The 21,379-nt window shown below is 43.7% G+C and overlaps 1 long non-coding RNA gene across 8 annotated transcripts in view; it reads right to left on the bottom strand.

Annotated features, from left to right (window-relative positions):
- The window catches only part of LOC112429441 (uncharacterized), a 59,487-nt gene that overhangs the window by 8,214 nt on the left and 29,894 nt on the right, over positions 1–21,379 (bottom strand). For 3 of the 8 annotated variants that reach the window (XR_011626249.1, XR_011626244.1, XR_011626248.1), the window contains 2 exons: positions 12,307–12,463; positions 5,775–6,997 (listed from right to left, as the gene is read on the bottom strand). This is a non-coding gene — a long non-coding RNA (uncharacterized lncRNA). Of the gene's footprint in view, positions 1–1,781; positions 2,062–5,774; positions 6,998–8,691; positions 8,953–12,306; positions 12,464–21,379 lie in introns of those variants that run through there. The other 5 variants (XR_011626250.1, XR_003021651.2, XR_011626246.1 and 2 more) reach the window with 4 other exon arrangements.

Raw genomic sequence — 21,379 nt, 5'->3', positions numbered from 1 at the left:
AGCTTTCTGAGAAACTTCTTTGTGATGTGTGGTTTCATCTCACAGAGATACACCTTTCTCTTCATGAAGCAGTTTGCTAACACTGTTTTCGTGGAATCTGAGAAGTGACATTTGGGAGCGCATTGAGGGCTATGGTGAAAAAGGATATATCCTCAGATGAAAACTGGAAAGAAGCATTCTGAGAAACTGCATTGTGATGTGTGAATGCAACTCACAAACTTACACTGTTCTTTTCATTGATCAGTTTGCCAACACTGTGTTCTTGAAATCTGCAATGGGATATTTCTTAGTGCCATGAAACTTACGGTGACAAAGCACTCTTTTCGTGGCATCTGAGTAGTGATAATTTGGATTGCTATGAAGACTCGTCGGACGAAGGAAATGTCCTCACAGAAAAACTAGAAAGAAGCTTTCTGAGAAACTTCTTTGTGATGTGTGGTTTCATCTCACAGAGATACACTTTTCTTTCATGGAGCATTCTGTTACCACTCTTTTTGTTGAGTCTGGGAAGGAATGTTTTGTTTCGCTGTGAAGACTATACGGACAAAGGAAATATCCTCAACTGAAAACGTGAAAGAAGCCTTCTGCGAAACTGCTGTGTGATGTGTGAATTCATTTCACAGAGTTAAACCACTCTTTGATGGAGGAGTTTGCTAGCGCCGTTTTTGTGGAACCTCAGAAGTGATAGCTGAATATCGTTGAATCCCATGGTGAAAAATGAAATATCCTCAGATAAAAACTGCAGAGAGGCCTTCTCAGAAACTGCCTGGTTGTGGGTGAGTTCAGCTCACAGAGTGACATCATTGCTTTCAGTGAGAAGATTGCTAAGAGTGTTTTCGCAGAATGTGCAAAGAGACACACGGGGGCGCTTGGAGATCACAAATAGCCTCAGCTGAAAAAAGAAAGCCGCTTTCTGAGAAACTGTTTGTGAGGTGTGAATTCAACTCACTGAATTACACCTGTATTTCCTGGAGCCATTTGTTAGCCCTGATTTTGTGGAATCTGAGAACGGATATTTCGAATCGCTTTGAAGACTACACGGCCAAAGTCATTGTCCTCGGATAAAAAGCAGAATTAAGCTTTCTGAGAAACTGCTTTGTGCTGTATGAATTCATCTCAAGGAGTTACACATGTATTTCACGGAGCCGTTTGCTAGAACTCTTTTTGTGGAGTTTCAGAAGTGATAGTTTGGAACGCTATGAGGACTCCTCCGACAGAGGAAATATCCTCAGGTGAAAACTAGAAATAAGCTTTCTGAGAAACTTCTTTGTGATGTGTGTATTCACCTCACAGATTTACACGTTTCTCTCCATAAAGCTGTTTCCTAACGCTTTTTTCGTGTAATCTGCAAAGTGATATTTGGGAGGGCATTGAGGCCTGTGGTGAAAAAGGAATTATCCTCAGATGAAAACTAGAACGAAAGTTTCTTAGAAACTGCTCTCTGATGTGTGAATTCATCTCACAGAGATACACTTTCCTTTCATGGAGCATTCTGTTACCACTCTTTTTGTTGAATCTGGGAAGGGATATTTGGAATCGCTATGAAGTCTATACGGACAAGGGAAATACCCTCAGATAAAAATCAGAAAGAAGCTTTCTGAGAAACTGCTTTGTGACGTGTGAATTCATCCCACAGAGTTTCACCTTTCTTTTCTTGAAGCAGTTTGCTAACACTGTTTTCGTGGAATCTGCAAAGAGATATTTGGGAGCGCATAGAGACTTAGGGTAAGACAGGAAATATCCTTAGATGAAAACTAGAAGGAAGCTTTCTGAGAAACCGCTTTATGACGTGTGAGTTCATTTCAGAGTTATACTTTCATATCATGGAACAGTCTATTATCACTCTCTTTGGGGAATGTGATAGGGGATATATTGGATCGCATTGAGGCCTACACTGAGAAAGGAAATATCCTCAATTAAAAACATCAGAGAAGCTTTCTGAGAAACTTTTTTGTGATGTGTGAATTCGTCTCACGGATTTACACGTTTCTCTCCATGAAGCAGTTTCTTAACACCGTTTTCGTGGAATCTGCAAAGTGATATTTGGGAGCGCATTGAGGCCTGTGGTAAAAAAAAGGAAATATCCTCAGATGAAAACCAGAAAGAAGGTTTCTGAGAAACTGCTATCTGATGTGTGAATTCATCTCTCAGAGATACACTTTCCTTTCATGGAGCATTCTGTTCCCACTCTTTTTGTTGAATCTGGGAAGGGATATTTGGGATCACTATGACGTCTATACGGACAAAGGAAATACCCTCAGATAAAAATCAGAGAGAACCTTTCTGAGAAACCAGTTTGTGATAGGTGAATTCATCTCACAGAGTTACACCTTTCTCTTCATGAAACAGTTTGCTAACACTGTGTTCGTGGAATCTGCAAGGTGATATTTGGGAGCGCATTGAGGCTTGTGGCGAAAAAGGAAATATCTTCAGATGAAAACATGAAAGAAGCGTTCTGAGAAACTGCGTTGTGATGCGTGAATGCAACTCACGGAGTTACACTTTTCTTTTCATTGATCAGTTTGCCAACACTGTTTTCTTAAAATCTGCAATGGGATATTTCTTAGTGCCATGAAGCTTACGGTGACAAAGGAAATATCCTCTGAGAAAAACGAGAAAGAAGCTTTGTGAGAAACTGCTTTGTGATGTGTGAATTCATGTCACAGAGGTACACATGTATTTTGTGGAGCCGTTTGCTAGAACTGTTTTTGTGGAATCTGAGAAGAGATATTTTGGATCGCATTGAGGCCTGTGGTGAAAAAGGAAATATCCTCAGATGAAAACTAGAAAGAAGGTTTCTGAGAAACTGCTATCTGATGTGTGAATTCATCTCACAGAGATACACTTTTCTTTCATGGAGCATTCTGTTACTAGTCTTTTTTTTGAATCTGGGAAGGGATATTTGAGATGGCCATGAAGACTATACGGACAAAGGAAATATCCTCAATTAAAAACGTGAAAGAAGCTTTCTGCGAAACTGCTCTGTGATGTGTGAATTCATTTCACAGAGTTTCAGCAATTTGAAATGGCTGTTTTTGTGGAATCCACGAAGGTTCATTTGGGAACGCTATGAGAAATATGGTTGAAAAGGAAGCGTCCTCGGATGAAAACTAGAAGGAAGCTTTCAGTGAAACTTCTTTGTGATGTGTGCATTCCACTCTAAGAGTTAACACTCTCTTTTCAGAGAGCAGTGAAGAAACACTTTTGGTGTCAAGGCTACCAAGGGATATTTCGAAGCGCTTTGAAGCCAATGGTGAGAAAGGAAATATCCTCAGAAACAAACTGGAAAAAAACTTTCTGAGAAAGTGTTTTGTGATGTGTGCACAAAAACTGGAAAGAAACTTTCTGAGAAACTGCTTTGTGATATGTTCATTCGACTCATCAAGATAAAGCTTTCCTTACGTAGCAGTTTGGAATCTCTGTCTTTGAGGAATCCACGAAAGCACATTCAGTGGTGCCTTGAGGCCTCTGTTGAGCAAAGAACTATCTTCAAATGAAAACTGGACAGAATCTTTCTGAGAAACTGCTTTGTGTCGTGTGAAACAATCTTGCGGTGTTAACAGATGCTTTTCACTGGGGTGTTCGCTGAGGGTGTTTTTGTGTAAACTGCGCAGCAATACTCGGGAGTGCTTTCAGGCCTATGGTCAAAAAGGAAATATTTCCAGATAAAAACTGGAGAGCAGCTTTCTGTGAGTCTCCTTTGTGATGTGTGCACTGCACTAACAGAGTTATACCTCTCTTCTCATACTGCACTGTGGAAACACTTTTGGTGTATAAGGTACCAAGGGATATTTCAGAGAGCTTTGAAGTCTCTGTTGAGAAGGGAAATAATCTCAGAGAAAAACCGGAAAGAAGCTTTCTGAGCAACTGCTTTGTGATGTGTGTATTCGTCACCTAGAGTTAAGCAACCCTTGGGATTGAGCAGTTTGAAATTGCTGTTTTTGAGGGGGAACTTTGGGAACGCTATGAAAAATATTGTGAAGGAAACATCCTCGGATGAAAACTAAAAGGAAGTTTTCTGAGAAACTGCTTTTGATCATGTGAATTCTTCTAAAACTGCTTTTGAACGTGTGAATTCTTCTCACAGAGTTAACCTTTTCATTTCATATAGCAGTTTAATAACACTGTTTCTGTGTCACTTGAGAAGGGATATGCGGGAACCCTTCCAGGCCTCTGGTGAAAAAGGAAATATCTCCAGATAAAAACTGGAGAGAAGCTTTCTGTGAACCTCCTTTGTGATGTGCGCATTCCACGCACAGAGTTATACCACCCTTTTCATCGAGCACTGTGTACACGCTTTTGGTGTTAAAGCTAACAATGGATATTTCGAAGCGCTTTGAAGCCAATGGCGAGAAAGGAAATACCCTCAGAAACAAACTGGAAAGAAGCTTTCTGAGTAACTTCTTTGTGATGTGTGTGTTCATCTCATAGAGCTAAACCACGTTTTGGATTGAGCAGTTTGAAATGGCTGTTTTTGTGGAATCCGAAAAGGGTCATTTCAGAACTCTATGAGAAATATGGTGGAAAAGGAAGCATCCATGGATGAAAAAACTAGAAGGAAGCTTTCTGAGAAACTGCTTTGTGATGTGTGCATTCCACTCGAAGAGTAATACATTTCTCCTCATAGAGCAGGATGGAAAGACTTTTAGCGAAAAAGCTACCAAGGGATATTTCGGAGCTCACTGAAGCCTAAGGTGAAAAAGGAAATATCCTCAGATAAAAACTGGAAAGAAGCTTTCTGAGAAACTGCTTTGTGATATGTTCATTCAACTCATCTAGATAAAGCTTCCTTACATTGCACAATTTGGAAACTCTGTCTTTGAGGAATCCACGAAAGCACATTCGGTGGTGACCTGAGGCCTATGTTGAGCAAACAACTATCTTCAAATGAAAACTGGACAGAATCTTTCTGAGAAACTGCTCTGTGTCGTGTGAAACAATCTCACAGTGTTAACAGATGCCTTTCACTGAAGTGTTCGCTGACGGTGTATTTGTGTAAACTGTGCAGTGATACTCGGGAGCGCTTTCAGGCCTATGGTCAAAAAAGAAGTATTTCCAGATAAAAAATCGAGAGAAGCTTTCTGTGAGCCTCCTTTGTGATGTGTGCACTCCACTAACAGAGTTATACCTCTCTTCTCATACTGCACTGTGGAAATACCTTTGGTGTATAAGGTACCAACAGATATTTCAGAGAGCTTTGAAGTCTCTGTTGAGAAGGGAAATATTCTCAGAGAAAAACTGAAAAGAAGCTTTCTGAGAAATTGCCTTGTGATGTGTGTATTCGTCACCTAAAGTTAAGCAACCCTTGGGATTGAGCAGTTTGAAATCACCGTTTTTGTGGTATTTCAGAGGGGAACATTTGGAACGCGATGAAAAATATTGTGGAGAAGGAAGCGTCCTTGGATGAAAACTAGAAGGAAGCTTTCTGAGAAAATGCTTTTGGTCATGTGAATTCTTCTCGCAGAGTTAACCTTTTCTTTTCATATAGCAGTTTGATAACACTGTTTCTGTGTCACCTGAGAAAGGGTATATAGGAGCCCTTTCAGGCCTCTGGTGAAAAAGGAAATAACTCCAGATAAAAACGGGAGAGAAGCTTTCTGAGAGACTGCTTTGTGATGTGTACATTCCACGCACAGAGTTATACCACCTTTTTCATCCAGCACTGTGTACACACTTTTGGTGTAAAAGCTAACAAGGGATATTTCAAAGCGCTTTGAAGCCAATGGTGAGAAAGGAAATATCCTCAGAAACAAACTGGAAAGAAGCTTTCTGAGTAACTGTTTTGTGATGTGTGTATTCACCTCATAGAGCTAAACTACGCTTTGGATTAAGCAGTTTGAAATGGCTGTTTTTGTGGAATCCGAGAAGGGTCATTTGGGAACACTATGAGAAATATGGTGGAAAAGGAAGCGTCCTCGGATGAAAACTAGAAGGAAGCTTTCTGAGAAACTGCTTTGTGTTGTGTGATTTCCCCTTGCAGAGTGAACGCTTACTTTTGTTTGAGCAGTTTGCTGGGACTCTTTCTGTGTAATTTGCGAAGGGATATTCAGGAGCGCTTTGAAGCCTATGGTGAAAAGGGAAATATCTTCAGATAAAAACTGGAGCATAGCTTTCTGTGAAACTGCTTTGTGACATATGTATTTGCCTCCTAGAATGAAGCAACCCTTTGGATTGAGCAGTCTGTATGCACTGTTTTTGTGGAATCTGAGAAGGGACACTTGGGAACGCTATGAAAACTATGGTTGAAAAGGTAATACCCTCAGATGAAAACTAGAAGGAAGCTTTCTGAGAAACTGCTTTGGGTCATGTGAATTCCTCTCACAGAGTTAACCTTTTCTTTTCATATAGCAGTTTGATAATACTTTTTCTGTGTCGTCTGAGAAGGCATATCCGGGAGCCCTTTGAGGCCTCTGGTGAAAAAGGAAATAACTCCAGATAAAAACAGGAGAGAAGCTTTCTGTGAGACTGCTTTGTGATGTATGCATTCCACTCACAGAGTTATACCTCTCTTTTCAGAGAGCAGTGTGGAAACACTTTTGGTGTCAAGGCTAAAAAGGGATATTTGGGAGTGCTTTGAAGCCTGTGGTGAGAAAGGACATATCCTCAGAGACAAACGGATAAGAAGCTTTCTGAGAAACATTTGGGAACACTGTGAAAAATATGGTGAAAAACGACACTTCCTGGGATGAAAACTAGATGGAAGCTTTTTGAGAAACTGCTTTGTGTTGTTTGAATTCCCCTCACAGAGTTAACCTTTTTCTTTCATTAGGCAGTTTGCTAGTACTGTTTTTGTGTAATTTGCAAAGGGATATTCAGGTGCACTTATAGGCCTATGGTGAAAAAGGAAATATCTTCAGATAAAACCTGGAGAGAAGTTTTCCCTGAAACTGCTTTGAGAATCAGAAGTGGTCTTCTCAGTACTACTTTCAGTTTTTTTCTTTTTTGTCTTCGCTCCTGCCGGATCACCAAGGCTGTTCCTCTGCTGATATTCTTTTAGCTGTGGGAAAGAAGAGCAGTAATACTCATGAGAACTACCAGCCCCTACCACCACATCCTCCTTTATAGTTTTTGCAAAATACTCTTATACACCATCTGATTTAATGCCACCAACAACTGTACAAGGTGTTGTCACAATCAGTGTCTGTGAGGGATGGATATTATGGGCAAAAAAAAAAGTAGGGGGGCAATGATGGAATTTATACTCAGTCTTCTGACTCCAAGCTCTGGGGTTTTGCCACAAATCAGCAGCTGCCAGGAACCAAAACCGGAGTCAGAGATAGAAAAGTAAACATAAATTAGGCAGGAACTGCACTCTGTGGTTTAGTCATACATCCTCACACATCTGTTAGTGTGAAGAAGTGCACCAGTACCTCTCAAATTTTATATCAATGTGCCCTCCTGGCAGAAGCCAGCTTTTTTGTTAAATCTGGAAATTTTTCAGAAAGAGGATAACCCAAGTCTCATTTCAGAGAGAACTGTGATATACTCTTAGAAACCTCTGTGACTGTCATCCCTAAGTACTTTAATGTTTTTTCTTAGGAGAATCGAGGGAAACTGATGCTTCAGAAAGATCTCCCACATTTATCCTGTGGCACTCAAAGTACCCCAACTTGGGATGATATGAGGAAGATTCAAGCTTGTCAAGTTCAGTTTCCCAAGATCTATTCCACAGATGAGCAAATCTCACTTCGGAGACCACTGACTGAAGGGCAGTCTGGTCCCAGAACTGTGAAGAATTAGAATATGAGGTGGAGAACTCAGAAAAAAATGTTAAAGTCTCTCTGGAGAATAGAAACCTGGGAGACAACCAACCCAAAACAATTACCCCATTGCCACCCAGAGATACTGTCAACGTTTTTAGTTCATGGGGGATGTGTAGGCTTTTCCCACTGTCAATGTCTATGAGAAGGGAATAAGGCAGCCTGTAACCTCTTGTTCCTAGGTCCCATATTCCCCATTCCCCTTCCAGCTGGAAATTTGTGCTGCAACCAGAGGAACCAGAAATGGGGTGAGAATGTTCAGGGGACTGGGTCGTAAGATCAAAGGCTGGTCTTGCAGCAGCAATGACAGTTCCTAGGAGGACTGTGACATCACTACATTCCACTCCTCCTGGGGGTGGGAGGAACCACATCAGTGCAATGGCTGAGTCACTGAACCACGATGTGGGAAGGTGACGTAAGGCTGGGACCCAGGTCCTTAGAGACACCAGTCCAAAGAGCCCAGGGAGGTCAGACTTGGGTCAGCAGGAGGGAAGAGCAGAGTCTGCAGCAGGGAACCCCACGAGCAGCAGGGAACCCCACGAGTCACCAGCCCAAAGTCACCAAGGGATGACTGGCAATGGGGGTGGGAGCTGGGGCTGGGGCTGGGGGACCCAGGTCCTTAGAGAAGTGAGTCCAAAAAATCCAGGGAGGTCAGGCTTGGCATAGCAGGATGTGAGGGCTGAATATGGAACAGGGAGCCCCAGGAGTCACCCACCCAACATCACCCTGGGGTGACTGGCGAGGTCAGGGGCTGGGCTGCTTGGTGAAGGGGGGGGCTGACTGACAAGACTTTGGTGAGGGGAGCCCAGAGGCGCCGGGGTTGGGTGGCCCAGTCCGGTATTCCTCAGGACTGGTATGGACTCTGGCAACGGTTTTGTCATTGGAGGGGATCTGTGGCTGGGTTGGGGGGCCATGACGTGGTGAGTTTTACCTTTTTCTTGGCTGCTGCCAATTTGCTCTGTCGAGTTTCTTCTAACATCACGGGGTGGGGAGGGAAGCAGGGTTGGGGCCACATCAGCGAACACCTCCAGTCACCTACCAGGCAGCTGTGCCACTGAGCCAGAGGAGGCATAACCAGGGAACCACTAGACTGTAGAATAGGGGCATGGCCTTAATGTTCCAAGTCTATTGGTCAATGAGGAAGATGAAAGGGAAAGTAGGCGTGGCCAGGCAGCAGTGTGTCCAGAGAAACCTGTGGCATCACAAGGAAAGCTGACCATGCAACTGCTGTCCCCTCCCACTTTGGGAGGGGGCGGGGCCTGCCTACTCCAGGAGAGGAGAGGGGCCATCCAATCTCGGAGAGGGGAGGGGCTGGCTTTTGCTTTAAAACTTTAAAAATAAACTTTAAAAAATATATGTGTTTATCCTTTATATATGTGTGTCTGTGTGTGTGTGTGTCTGTGTTCCTCCAGAGCTGTCTTCATTATCCAGCATCTATCCATGGTTGATGATTTTGGCCTATATTTTTCATCTTCAGATGGAGCACAAGAATTATCAGTATTACCTCAATTGAAACACAAATCCTATAAAAACGGAAAATCCATAGCATGTTTGATTATTAATGAAGTGGACTTTTTATCCAACATTCCAATAAGGTAAAATAATCACAATGATTTCTCTTTTTTGGAAAAACATTATTCTTATTATCCTACATTATTAATTTTTAAAACAAGAAACATGTCTAATATCTTTAAAAACACAAAGCTTTTGGGCTGGTTGTGGTGGCTCACACCTGTAATCCCAGCACTTTGGGAGGCCTAGGCAAGTGTATCACCTTAGGTCAGGAGTTCAAGACCAGCCTGGCCAACATGGTGAAACCCCATCTCTACTAAAAATACAAAAACTAGCCAGGTGTGGTGGTGGGCACCTGCAATGCCAGCTACTCGGGAGGCTGAGGCAAGAGAATAACTTGAACCCGGAACGCAGAAGTTGCAGTGAGCCAATGTCATGCCACTGCACTCCAGCCTGGGTGAGAGTGAGACTCCACCTCAAAAAAAAATAAAATAGTAAAAAAAAAAAAAAAAAGAAAATACAAAGCTTTCAATTTAATAAGCACTCTTCACCACTTGAAGGCAAATACAAGGCCTATTTTTCTAGAATCACCTGGCCTCTCTAAGCCTTTCAAATGAAACTGAATTTCTCACTTGATACTTGGCTATGACTTGCAATCATGAAAACCAAGAATTGTGTTACGTCACTGTGTATTGCTTGTTACCTGAATTCCACACTAGACTGGGATCAAGGGTTGACTCTTTCATGACTTCCTCCATAATCTGTGTACTTCTTTTCCCACACAAAACTAAGCTTTTTTCTAGAGTTCTGCAATTTACAGTTAGTAGACAGGAGTGGTTCTCAAAAATGTAGCCTCTGGACTAGCAGCACCAGAAGAACCTGAGAACTTTTTATAAATGCAAATTCTCAGGCCCCACCCTGGACCTGGTGAATCAGAAACTCTGGAGTAGGGCTCAGCAATCTGTGCTGCAGTAATCCCTCCAGGTGTTCAAGAACCTCTGGCATACAGCAGGTAGAAAAATGTTTCCTTCTGTAGGTCCAAAGCCAGGGATACTATATGTTCTGTCTTGATATGAAACAATGACATGTAATTAAAAGACATAAATCTCCTTCCTACTCCCACCCTCCATCCGATGTGTTTTATTTTTATGAGTTAAATAAGAAAACAAGTGGCAGTCAGAGATTCTGTCTAAAAAGGGTATTTACAAGTGTCAGTTCTCATCCAGCCTGATCTCACTCAATACCATTTACACTCTTACCTCTCAAGTTTTTAAAATGTGCCTTCACAATGTAAGTTGCAGGCACACTAGTAGTTCTATAATAAAACACCAAGTAGATCAGAATGTCCAAACTTACTAGAGAAGAAAAGTGGCATCACTGCCTATATTTTCAAATTGTATTCAACAGGAAATGTAAGTTTTGAATTCTTTCACCTTTACACTTCCAAGTTAATAGAATTAAATCAGAATACTCTTTTCTTTCAAAGCCAGGCAAAGTTTTACTGTATTACTTTTTGTTTTAAATGGATATAAAGCAGAGTTCTGGTAGGCACATTTTCTGTGCCTGCAAAGATGCAGAACTAAACAGTTCCATCTGTTCAATATTAAAACAAAAGTCCTGTAAACCTCGGATGGTGAGTGTAATACTCCAGCACTATCACCAAAGCCTCAAATATGAAAAGATACCAAGAACCCCATTAGCAAACAAAATGAGCTCTTGCCTGGAGCAAATTATATAGTTCACATCTATAATTTGGCTTGCCAATAATTTGGCAAGCCAAAGTGGGAGGATCACTTGAACTCAGGAGTTCAAGACCAGCCTGGGCAGTATAGTGAATTCACATCTCTACAAAAAATTTTAAAAATTATCTGGGCGTGGTGGCACACACCTGTAGTCCTAGCTGCTTGGCAGGCTGAGGTAGGAAAATTGCTTCAGCTCAGGAGTACGAGGCTGCGGTAGCTATGATCATGCCACTGCACTCCAGCCTGGGTGACAGAGCAAGATCTAGATAATTATAGTCTGTCCTGCTCCTGTTTACATTAAAATCACTAAGTTAAAATGCTTTCAATCAACAGGATAAAAATTAAGTGAAATGTCACTTTGGAGGTTGGCCAGAAAATAGGCAAAGGAGAAACAGGCACTTCCCACAAGAATAAAAATGGCCAATAAGCATATAAAAAAAGATTCAAAGCCAGGTGCAGTGGCTCACACCTGTAATCCCAGCACTTTAGGAGACCGAAATGGGTGGATAGCCTGAGGTCAGGAGTTCAAGGCCAGCCTGGCCAACATGACTAAATCCTGTTTCTACTAAAAATATAAAACTTAGCCGGGCATGGTGGTGCACACCTGTAGTCCCACCTACTTGGGAGGCTGAGACACAAGAATCACTTGAACCAGGGCGACAGAGATTGCAGTGAGATGAGATCACACCACTGCACTCCAGCCTGAGTGACAGAGTAAGACCCTGTCTCAAAAAACAAACAAACAAACAAAAAACCCATAGGTAAAACTGTGCCTATAACCAGGAGAGAAATAAATCAATGGAAATAGGCCCAGAAATGACACAGATGATGTAATTAGCAGACAAGGATATTAAAAAACATATTATAAATATGCTCCATATGTTCAAGAAGGCTAAAAAGTTGGAACATGATGAGAAGAGAGAAATGGAAGATATATTGACCAAAAAAATAAAAATAAAAAATAAACACTGGCTGGGTGAAGTGGCTCATGCCTGTAATCCCAGCACTTTGGGAGGCTTAGATGCAAGGATTGCTTGAGCCCAGGAGTTCAAGACCAGCCTGGGCCACAGAGGGAGACCTAGCTCTATAAACAATTTTTAAAAATAGCCAGGCATGGTGGTACACACCTGTAGTGCCAGCTACTCAGGAGGCTGAGGCAGGAGGATCACCTGAACACAGGAGGTCAAGGTTGCCGTGAGCTGTGATTGCACCACTGCACTCCAGCCTGGGCAACACAGTGAGACCTTGTCTCAAAATAAAACAAAAAGAATGACTAGAGATGAAATAGTTACCTCTGCAGATATGGGATTAAAAGCAGTTGAAGTCAGTGAGGCTAGGTGTGGTGGCTCATGCCTGTAATCATTCCAGCAATTTAGGAGGCTGAGGCAGGAGGATTGCTTGAGGCCTGGAGTTCAAGACCAGCCTGATCAACATAGTGAGGTCTCATCTCTACAAAAAAAAAAAAAAAAAAGAAAAACGGAATAAAACATTTTCAAAAAATTTAATGAACACAAAATGTAGACTTTTTCACACAAAGAAAAGCCAGGATAATTATCAGCAGGCCTGCACTCTGAGAAATGTTCAAAACAATTCTTTGGTCAGAAGAAAAATGACACCAGATAGAAATTTGGATCTACACAAAGGAATGAAGACCACTGACATAATAAATACATGGATAAATAGAAAAGATCCTATTTTCTCATTTTTTGATGTCTAGAAATAATTGAGGCAAACGTAGTAACATATTGTGGGATTTATGATGGGTGGAAATAAAATGATGATGAGAATAGCACAAGGGACAGGTGGGGAAATGTAAGAATACTATCATAAGCTGGCAGTCACAGTTGAGGGAGGTGCTAAATCTCTGTGATTCCACCTGGAATACTGCATTGCTCCTGGAAGTGGGAAGAAGGAGTTTCAGAGACTTCCCCCGGGCTCTTCCTACTATAGTGGCTCATACCTACAGCTCAGGGGGTAAAGTGAGAGCTCTGTTACCTTCTAAGCATACTTATATCAATTGCATATTTAGGGACAGATAAATGACAACCAGATGGGGCTGCAGCCTCTTAATCCAGGGATCCATTTATTACCTAATCTTCACACGTCCTCAGTCTTTTGGAGAGGGGACATCGTGGCATTGTGGGTCTTCTGGGGTCAGGGTCAGCTCTAATCCTATATAAACGGCCCTCAAACAGTCTGGGTATTCCCTTTTCATCAGCTACAGTGACTTTCATCAATGACCCCACATCCCTTTGGAGAATAATTAATGAATACCATGTAGTAATGTTGCAGGATCTTTTTCCAAGAATACCCAGCCTCCCCTACAATCAATGAGCTATAGGTCTCAATTGTCTCAGTCTGAAAACTGGGTAGGAAATTGTAACTTTTTGTTGCAGCCTTCTGCGTGCCAGATCTTATTATTGTTGTTTCCTGAATATACAAATCAGGAAATATCCTAGGGCTCACACCTGTAATCCCAACAATTTGGGAGGCCAAGGCAGGAGGATTGCTTGAGCTCAGAAGTTTGAGACCAGTCTAGACGACATAGCAAGACCGCATCTTCACTAAAATTTAAAAAAAAAAAAAAAATAGCCAGGCATCGTGGTGCATGCCTGTAATCCCAACTACTTGGGACGCTGAGGTGGGAGGATCACTTGAGCCCAGGAGGTTGAGGCTGCAGAGAGAGATGATTGTGCCACTGCATTCCAAACTGGCCTACAGAGTAAGATCCTATCTCCAAACAACAAAATACCCTAGTCAACTGCCTATATAACTCTCCCCAGGAATGCCATCAGTTTTTACCCAATACAACAGATCCCTGGAGGTCAACGCATCCTGGTTATCACTCTAGCCTTCCTACCAATTAAGTTAATTACATCCACATTGTTGATGATGGTGAAGTGCCACCACCTGGCATCTGCTGTTCTGGCCTTCCACCATTCCCACTGACACCACGAAGCCTGGTCTCACGGCAGCATCTCCTCTTGTCAATCCTGGCCTACAAAGGATAGTGCCCTGAGTCTCTGAAATATTCAGGTGCCCTTCTCACTAGTGCCTTCCTTGTTAGCCTAGAGAGGGGAGTTCCTGTGAGGTTTCCAAGGGCACGTAGTCAAGTGGGGGATTCCGAATCTGCTGGCATATAACGAACCATTCCAACATTCCTACCTCCCTGTACTTTCCGGCTTCTTTGATGCTTTGCAAATGCAGTTCCATAATCTCCACCTAATTCCCTGCAGCAACTGTTCCATCCACATTTCAAGGAGCCACTGCAGCAGCATGTTAGAGCCCCAGGTGTCCTTGCCAAGCCATTAAATCCTGAGAGTGCTCCCACTTCAGTGTATTCTCATGTATACAGCCTTTAGTCTCCCCATGGTCCAACATCCTTATGTCCAGTCCTCCACCTCCTCTCCCAGATTCTGCCAGTACACACTCGGAAGCTATTGCAACATTTTCGGCAAAAAATCATTCTCCCAGACCAGACTGTGCTTGTGACCCTGGGCCATGATAAGGAATGACCATAGCCTGGTGTCAATGTGGGGCAGCAATAATGACACACTTCATCCTGCTGTAAGGCCTTGTTGGAGGCTCTTTGCCTAGTCTCCAGGCAAGGGACAGCTGCCCTTCTCTTAGCAAGGAAAGGGAGCTACTTCTTTTAGCCCAGAGCATTGAGTGGAAACTGGAGGTTCGAAGTTCTCAGATGTATCCACTTAAGTTTCCCCATACCAGATATCAAGATCCCACTGCTCCTTTCCCCTCTCCTCCCCTCCCCTCTCTTCTCTTCTCTCCTCTCTTTTCTTTTCTCCTTTCTTTTCTCTTCTCTTATTTCTTTTCCTTTCTCTTCTTTTTCTTTTCTCTTCTCTTTCTCTTTGTTTTTCACATGGGATCTCACTCTGTCACCCAGGCTGGAGTGCAGTGATGTGATCTCAGCTCACTGCAACCTCCACCTCCCTGGCCCAAGGGATCCTCAGTCTCCTGGGTAGTTGGGACCACAGGTACATGCTACCACATCTGGCTAATTTTCATATTTTTGTATAGGGATGGGATTTCACCATGTTACCCAGACTGGTCTCAAACTTCCAGGCTCAAGTGATCCTCCTGCCTCAGCCTCCCAAAATTCTGGGATTATAGATATGAGCCACTGCACTCACATCTCCTTTTCCTTAAGTAATTCTAAATAGACTAAATCATAAAATAAAATTTGTATATTTTGGGGAAATGACACAAAACTGCCATGACAGCTAAAATTAAAAGAGTTTATTTCTCGATTTTCTGCTGTGTGTATGTGTGCGTGTGCACACTTGTCCTTGGTTGGCGCCCTATGTGTGTACCTGCTGTAGCTATTGGGTCAATCTGCACAATGTCTGACTCCACAATTTCCAGTAAACAAAAGCTCTACACGGCCTAATTTTCAAGCAGTCGAGACTGAAGCAGCAGTCTCCTGTTTTTAATTTGAATTAAACTGCCAAGCTGCACTTGTGTGGGAAACTGACAATATTCAACAAGAAGTTTCCAGGTGAGGCCTGTCACCCTCCAGTGTAACTCTAGGGCCTGCTTGGCAGGGGGACTGGCTTTGGCTGGAGGCTGGGTCAAGAGGGCTCTCCTGGCATGGCACATTCCCACCGTAGGGAGGGAACTCTGTTGGGAGCATGAGATGGACCAAGAAGACCCATCCATTAGGAAAGTGGCCCTTGGTCTGTCCAGTTTTAGTGGAGGAGGGTGATTGGTGCAACGACCACTTCTGATGGGAAAACTAGTCGGAGACATGGACGTTCATTGTCTTTACCATGTGTGCCCCACCAGGACCCAAACTGGAGAGGTGAAAAGTTCCAGAAGACAGATCAAGAGTGGTGGACATGTCATGACTGCCCAGGCTGGGATCCTCCCACCACCCCTTGATCCTGCCCTCTGGAACCCGGGGCAGGCTGGCGGAAGTCCTTTTTGTGGTCTGGGCTTCTGGCCAGGATGCCTATGGCTTCCTAACACCCACGTGGGGCAGCCTAGTGTAAAGATCCTGAAAATAGGGGAACAGCAATTGATAAAGTGAACCCAAGATATGACTAAAACTATCTCTGATGGCAAAGCCTTTGATGCTGAAGAGTCTGACTCATAGAAAGATGGCCCTGAGCATGGCACCTCTGACCAAATCGCTCACTCTGACCTACTGAGCATATGAGCCTAGCTTTGCTCACAGTCGGGGCTGGAGGAAGATCTCATGGAGTCCACTCGATAACTGCACTTCCTGTGTGCCTGTCACAGCTGATTCCACCCACACTGTCCTCTACCACAGCCAGCCCAGCCCTGCCATGCCCTGCCATTGCAGTCAGGGCTCTTTGGGGGTGAGTGACAGAAAATTCACTTGAGTTGCCTTAGGCAAGAAGGGAAGTTCATTGGTCAGTAAGTTAGCCATGTGCAGGGCAGGGAACAGCTGGGCCTCAGGAATACCTGGTCTCAGAGTCACCAGTGCAGTCAGGATTTGCAGGCTCTTTCCCTTGTCTCTGTCTCCACCTCAGTCTGCAGATGAGTTTTGTGCTCTCAGAGAAACTTTCCCCACAAGGTTGGAGTCAGGCTGTTGGTAGCACGAGACTTCCATCTTCCTGGCTTTGCCCCCAACAAAGGATGGTGCTCCCCTCCATTAGTTCCTATTCAGAAAACTCCAGAAGAAAGTTTCTGCTTGGTGTGATCTGGGTTGGCTGGGTAGCTGGGACACTAAAACTGCCAACCCCTCTAGTGTCATGTGGTTGAAGTAGGGTGGGGAGATGTATTAGTTCACGTTGCCATGCCAAAATAACACAGACTGGGTGGCTTAAACCACAAACACTTATTTCTCACAGTTCTGGAGGCTGGGAAATCCAAGACCTAAGTGCCAGCAAGGTAGGTTACATTCTGAGGCCTCTTTTCTTGTCCCGTAGCTGGTTGTCATATTGTGTGCTCACATAACCTCTTCTTTGTATTTGTGCAGACAGAGAGTGACTGTACTCTCTAGTGTCTCGTCTTATAAGGACACTAATGCTACTGAATCAGGGCCCCACCCTTAGGACCTCATTTAACCTTAATGACTTCTTGAGAAGCCTCATCTCCAAATACAGCCGTGCAGAGGGTTAGGGCTTCAACATATGAATTTAGAGGAGACAGAGACACTCAGTACATGATGGGAAGAAAAACTTCATGAAAAACGGGGTGCAGTGGCCAGAAAAGGGGCAAATTGTTCTCTCCATTTTCCAAAATACACATCACACACACACACACACACACACACACACACACACACACACACACAAAACATATGGGCCTGCCTTTGCCCCTTCCCAACAAGGCCACTCCCCACTCCGTGATTATTTACCTCCCTCCTATCCTGCTCTCTGGAGCTGCCCTTTCCCCTAAGTTGTCCTGTGGCTCACTGATTGCTACATGCAGGCAGGTGCATGTAAAGGTAGCCCGGGGCTGGGGGCCTCCTGGACCATGTGTGTCCTAAGCCCTACCATGGGACTGGGCAGGAAGTGGGTCTCACCCATGTCTACTGCCCTCAGGCAGAGCCTGGCCCTAGGACATGAGCTCAGTGGGTGCTGCAGCAGTTTTGTTGGATTCACTTCAGGCACCCTTTCCCCACATCCACTTGTAAGGTTCTCAGAGCCTTGATACCTCTTGTCCTTGGAAGAAAATAATGTGATTACTCAGCTCAGACAAACCTGCTGGTGGCTTCCTGTAATAGAAGGACATGATTTTCTAGTTCAAAAAAATCTACCAAGTGACCAACACAGTGAATGAGGATCTACAACAGGGCACATAATTGGGAAATTTCAGAAAACTAAGAACAGAGAGAAAATCCTAAAATCTTCCAGAGAGAAAAGACAGGTCATATATAAAGAGCCAAGACTCCACATGGCACCGACTTCTTCCCAACAACACTGGGAACTAGAAAATAATAGAGCAATGTTTCCCAATGTGATGAGAAGTTACATTTAAATTACAGCATTATATCCAGCCAAACTATTAATCAGAAGTTGGGGTAGAACAGTAACATTCTAAACTACGTGAAGGTCAGAAAGCTTGGCTTCCATTCACTCTGTCTCAGGAAGCTACTGGAAGATGTGCTGCAACACAATGAGAGGATAAACCAAGGAAAAAGATCTGGGGCCAGGGAACAGTAGATGCACACAGAAGTAAGCAAGCAGAGTTGATCTACTGCCTGCTTGAAAACACTATTTAAAAATCCCTAACCCAAAGGAGGCCAGAGCTCCCATGAATCTGACCCAACAGATTTTGAAGCCAAAGTTGAGGACATTTGAAGTGAAAGCCTGGCCAGACAGAGATGAGGCTCCTGGGAGGGAACAGGTGCAGTCCTGCTCAGGCTGCAGTGTCCTCGGGCTACAGTTGGACAAGGACTCCCTCTGGGTCACAGCTTCTAGGGACAGAGTTTGGGGTAGTTCGACTGTCTGCATTGTAGGACTCTGGTGATGAGCTCAGCTGGGAAACTGTGTTGTAATGGGAAGGGAATGGTTTTGCTTTTCCAAATCATCTACCCCATGCATGCTTGGATCCACATTGAAATTCAGTGTAGAAACTGCCTTTAAACAGCTAAGCCTGAACAAAGCCTCTGGCTTTGTTCACTCCTTACCCCTACCCATCACCGATGCCAGATCCATCCTCCCAAATATCCTTTCATCATGTTACCCTCCCCACCACCTCATGGCACCTTCTATACGACAGGAAATGCCTCCCACCTCAGCCTGGCATTCAAGGTTCTTTCTGACGTGGCCCACCTCTCACCACCGCACCATATCTCCCTGTGGGCCCTGCCAAATTGGATCAACTTTTTCTATCCATGAGCTGACCTTTCCCACCTCCATACTGTTGCTTACACTGTGACCTTCCTGTGCGTGTTCTTTTCCTCCCTCTTCCCAAGTCCAAATGCTTGCACCACCCTGCACAGCCAACGGTGGCACCCAGGTAGTCTGCTATGGGCCTGGAAAAAGGCTCTGAGACATGCTGGCTTCAGGTGGGACCCAGCACATTCCCAGCTTTGGTGGCTGTGGTGAGAGACCTCTTCTGCTTGAGAAAAGGAGAGGGAAAGGTAAAAGGGACTCTGTCTTGCAGCTTAAGTACCTGCCTGTCCACAGTGGGGCAGAGCACCAAATAGGCTCCTGTGGTCACTGATTTTAGGCCTTGTCTCTTAGATGGAATTTCTTGACCTGCCCTGGGCTGGAGGGGAGCCCACTGCCTTGAAGGGTGAGTCCCAGGCCTGGAAGCATTCACCACAAGTGACTTAAGAGCCCTTGGGCCCTAAGTAAACATCAACAGTAGCCTGGCAGCACTCCCTGTGGGCCTGTGGTGGTGGTCACAGGGCGAGGCTCCTCTGCCTGTGGAAAGGGAAAGGCAGAGTGGGAAGGACTTTGTCTCATGGTTTCAGTGTCAGCTCAGCTGCCGTAGAATAAAGCACCAGGTAAGTTTCTAAGCTCTTTGCCTCCAGTCCCTGGCTCCTACACAGCATCTCTGGATGCACCAGGGCCTGAGGGAACTGGTTGCCCTGAAGGGAAAGACACAAGCCTGACTGGCTTTGCCACCTACTGACTGTAGAGCCCCAGGACCTTGAGTGAACATAGGCAATAGCCACATAGTGTTGACAGTGGGCCTTGAGTGAGACCCAGTGCTTTGCTGGCTTTAGGTCTGACCCAGTGCAGTCCCAGTGGTGGTGGCCATAGGGATGCTCTGTCAGCCCAAGTGGCCCAGCTCCGAATGACTCAGCAGAGAGAGAGAGAGAGAGAGAGAGAGAGAGAGAGAGAGTGAGAGACAGACAGACAGACACATAGACAATTTTTTTGGAGAGAAATTACAGGTAGGGAATAAGAGTTTCTACTGCCTGGTAACCCAGAGAATTCTTCCAGATCTTATCTGAGACCACCAAGTAGCTCCTCTATGAGTCTGCAAGAACCATAGCATAACTGGGCTTGGAGTGTATCTAATAAAGATACACTTTAGATCACCACACCCACCTCCTTTCAAATACTTGGATAGCCTTCCCAAGGGTGAGTACAAACAAGCTCAGGCTGAGAAGATGGTGGCAGCTTGACATGAGCCATGGAATATTTGCACCATGGAAAATGGTAAACACTACAGAACAGACTTCTGTTCCCTCTCCGACAGAACCCCTTGTATAACAACAGCACATCACTGCCCCATCCCTGAGCAGAGCGCTGTGTGTTGCAGCAGAGTGGGGGCAGGTGTCTTCTCCCTTGGGCTACAGAATACACATTTTTTTTTCCTCAGCATATGGATCATTCTCAAGGATAGACCATATCTTAGGTCAAACGACAAGTCTTTAAAAATTTTTAAAAATTAAAATAATATCAAATGTCTTCTCTGACCACAATGGAATGAAACTAGAAATTAGTAACAAGAGAAATGTTGGAAACTATACAATCACATGGAGATTAAATAATATGCTCTGGAATGACCAGGGGGGTCAATGAAGAAATTAAGAAGGAAACTGAAACATTTCTTAAAACAAATGATAATGGAAACACAACATGCCAAAACCTATGGGACATGACAGAAGCAAGACTAAGAGGGAAGTTTATGGCTATAAACACCTACTTTTAAAAAGTAGAAAAGCATCAAATAAAAAACCTAACAATGCTCCTTAAAGAAATAGAAAAGCAAGAACAAGCCAAACCCAAAATTAGTAGAAGAAAAAAAATAATAAAGATCAGAGCAAAATAAATGAAATGAAGAAAGCAAAGTATCAATGAATTGAAAAGCTGGTTTTTGTAAAGGATTAACAACATTGAGAAACTTTTAGCCTAACTAAGACTAAGAAAAGAAGACAGAAGACCCAGACCCAAGTGAATAAAATCAAATATGAAAATGGAAACATTACAACTGATACTGCAAAAATTCAAAGGATCAGTACTGGCTATTATAAGCAACTATATGCAAAGAAATAGGAAAACCTACTAAAAATGGATACATTTCTAGACACATCTAGCCTAGCAAGATTGAACCATGATGAAATCCAAAACCTGAATAGACCAATAACAAATACTGAGATCGAAGTCGTAATAAAAAGTCTCCCAGCAAAGAAAAGCCTGGGACCTGGGGCTTCACTGCTGAATTCTACTAAACATTTAAAGAACTCATACCAACCGTACTCAAGCTATTCCAAAACTAGAGACCTTACCCAACTATTCCAAACTCATTCTACAAGGCTAGTGTTACCCTAATACCAACACCAAAGATGCGTCCAAAACAGAGAACTACAGGCCAATATCACTGATGAATATTGATGCAAAAATCCTCCACAAAATATGAGCAAATTGAATTCAACAACACATTAAAGTTAGGGTGCAGTGTCCCAAGTTCACTCAACCC

Source organism: Macaca nemestrina, chromosome 7, assembly GCF_043159975.1.
Source record: "Macaca nemestrina isolate mMacNem1 chromosome 7, mMacNem.hap1, whole genome shotgun sequence".
Taxonomy (NCBI): domain Eukaryota; kingdom Metazoa; phylum Chordata; class Mammalia; order Primates; family Cercopithecidae; genus Macaca; species Macaca nemestrina.
This window is presented reverse-complemented; position numbering and strand designations above follow the sequence as displayed.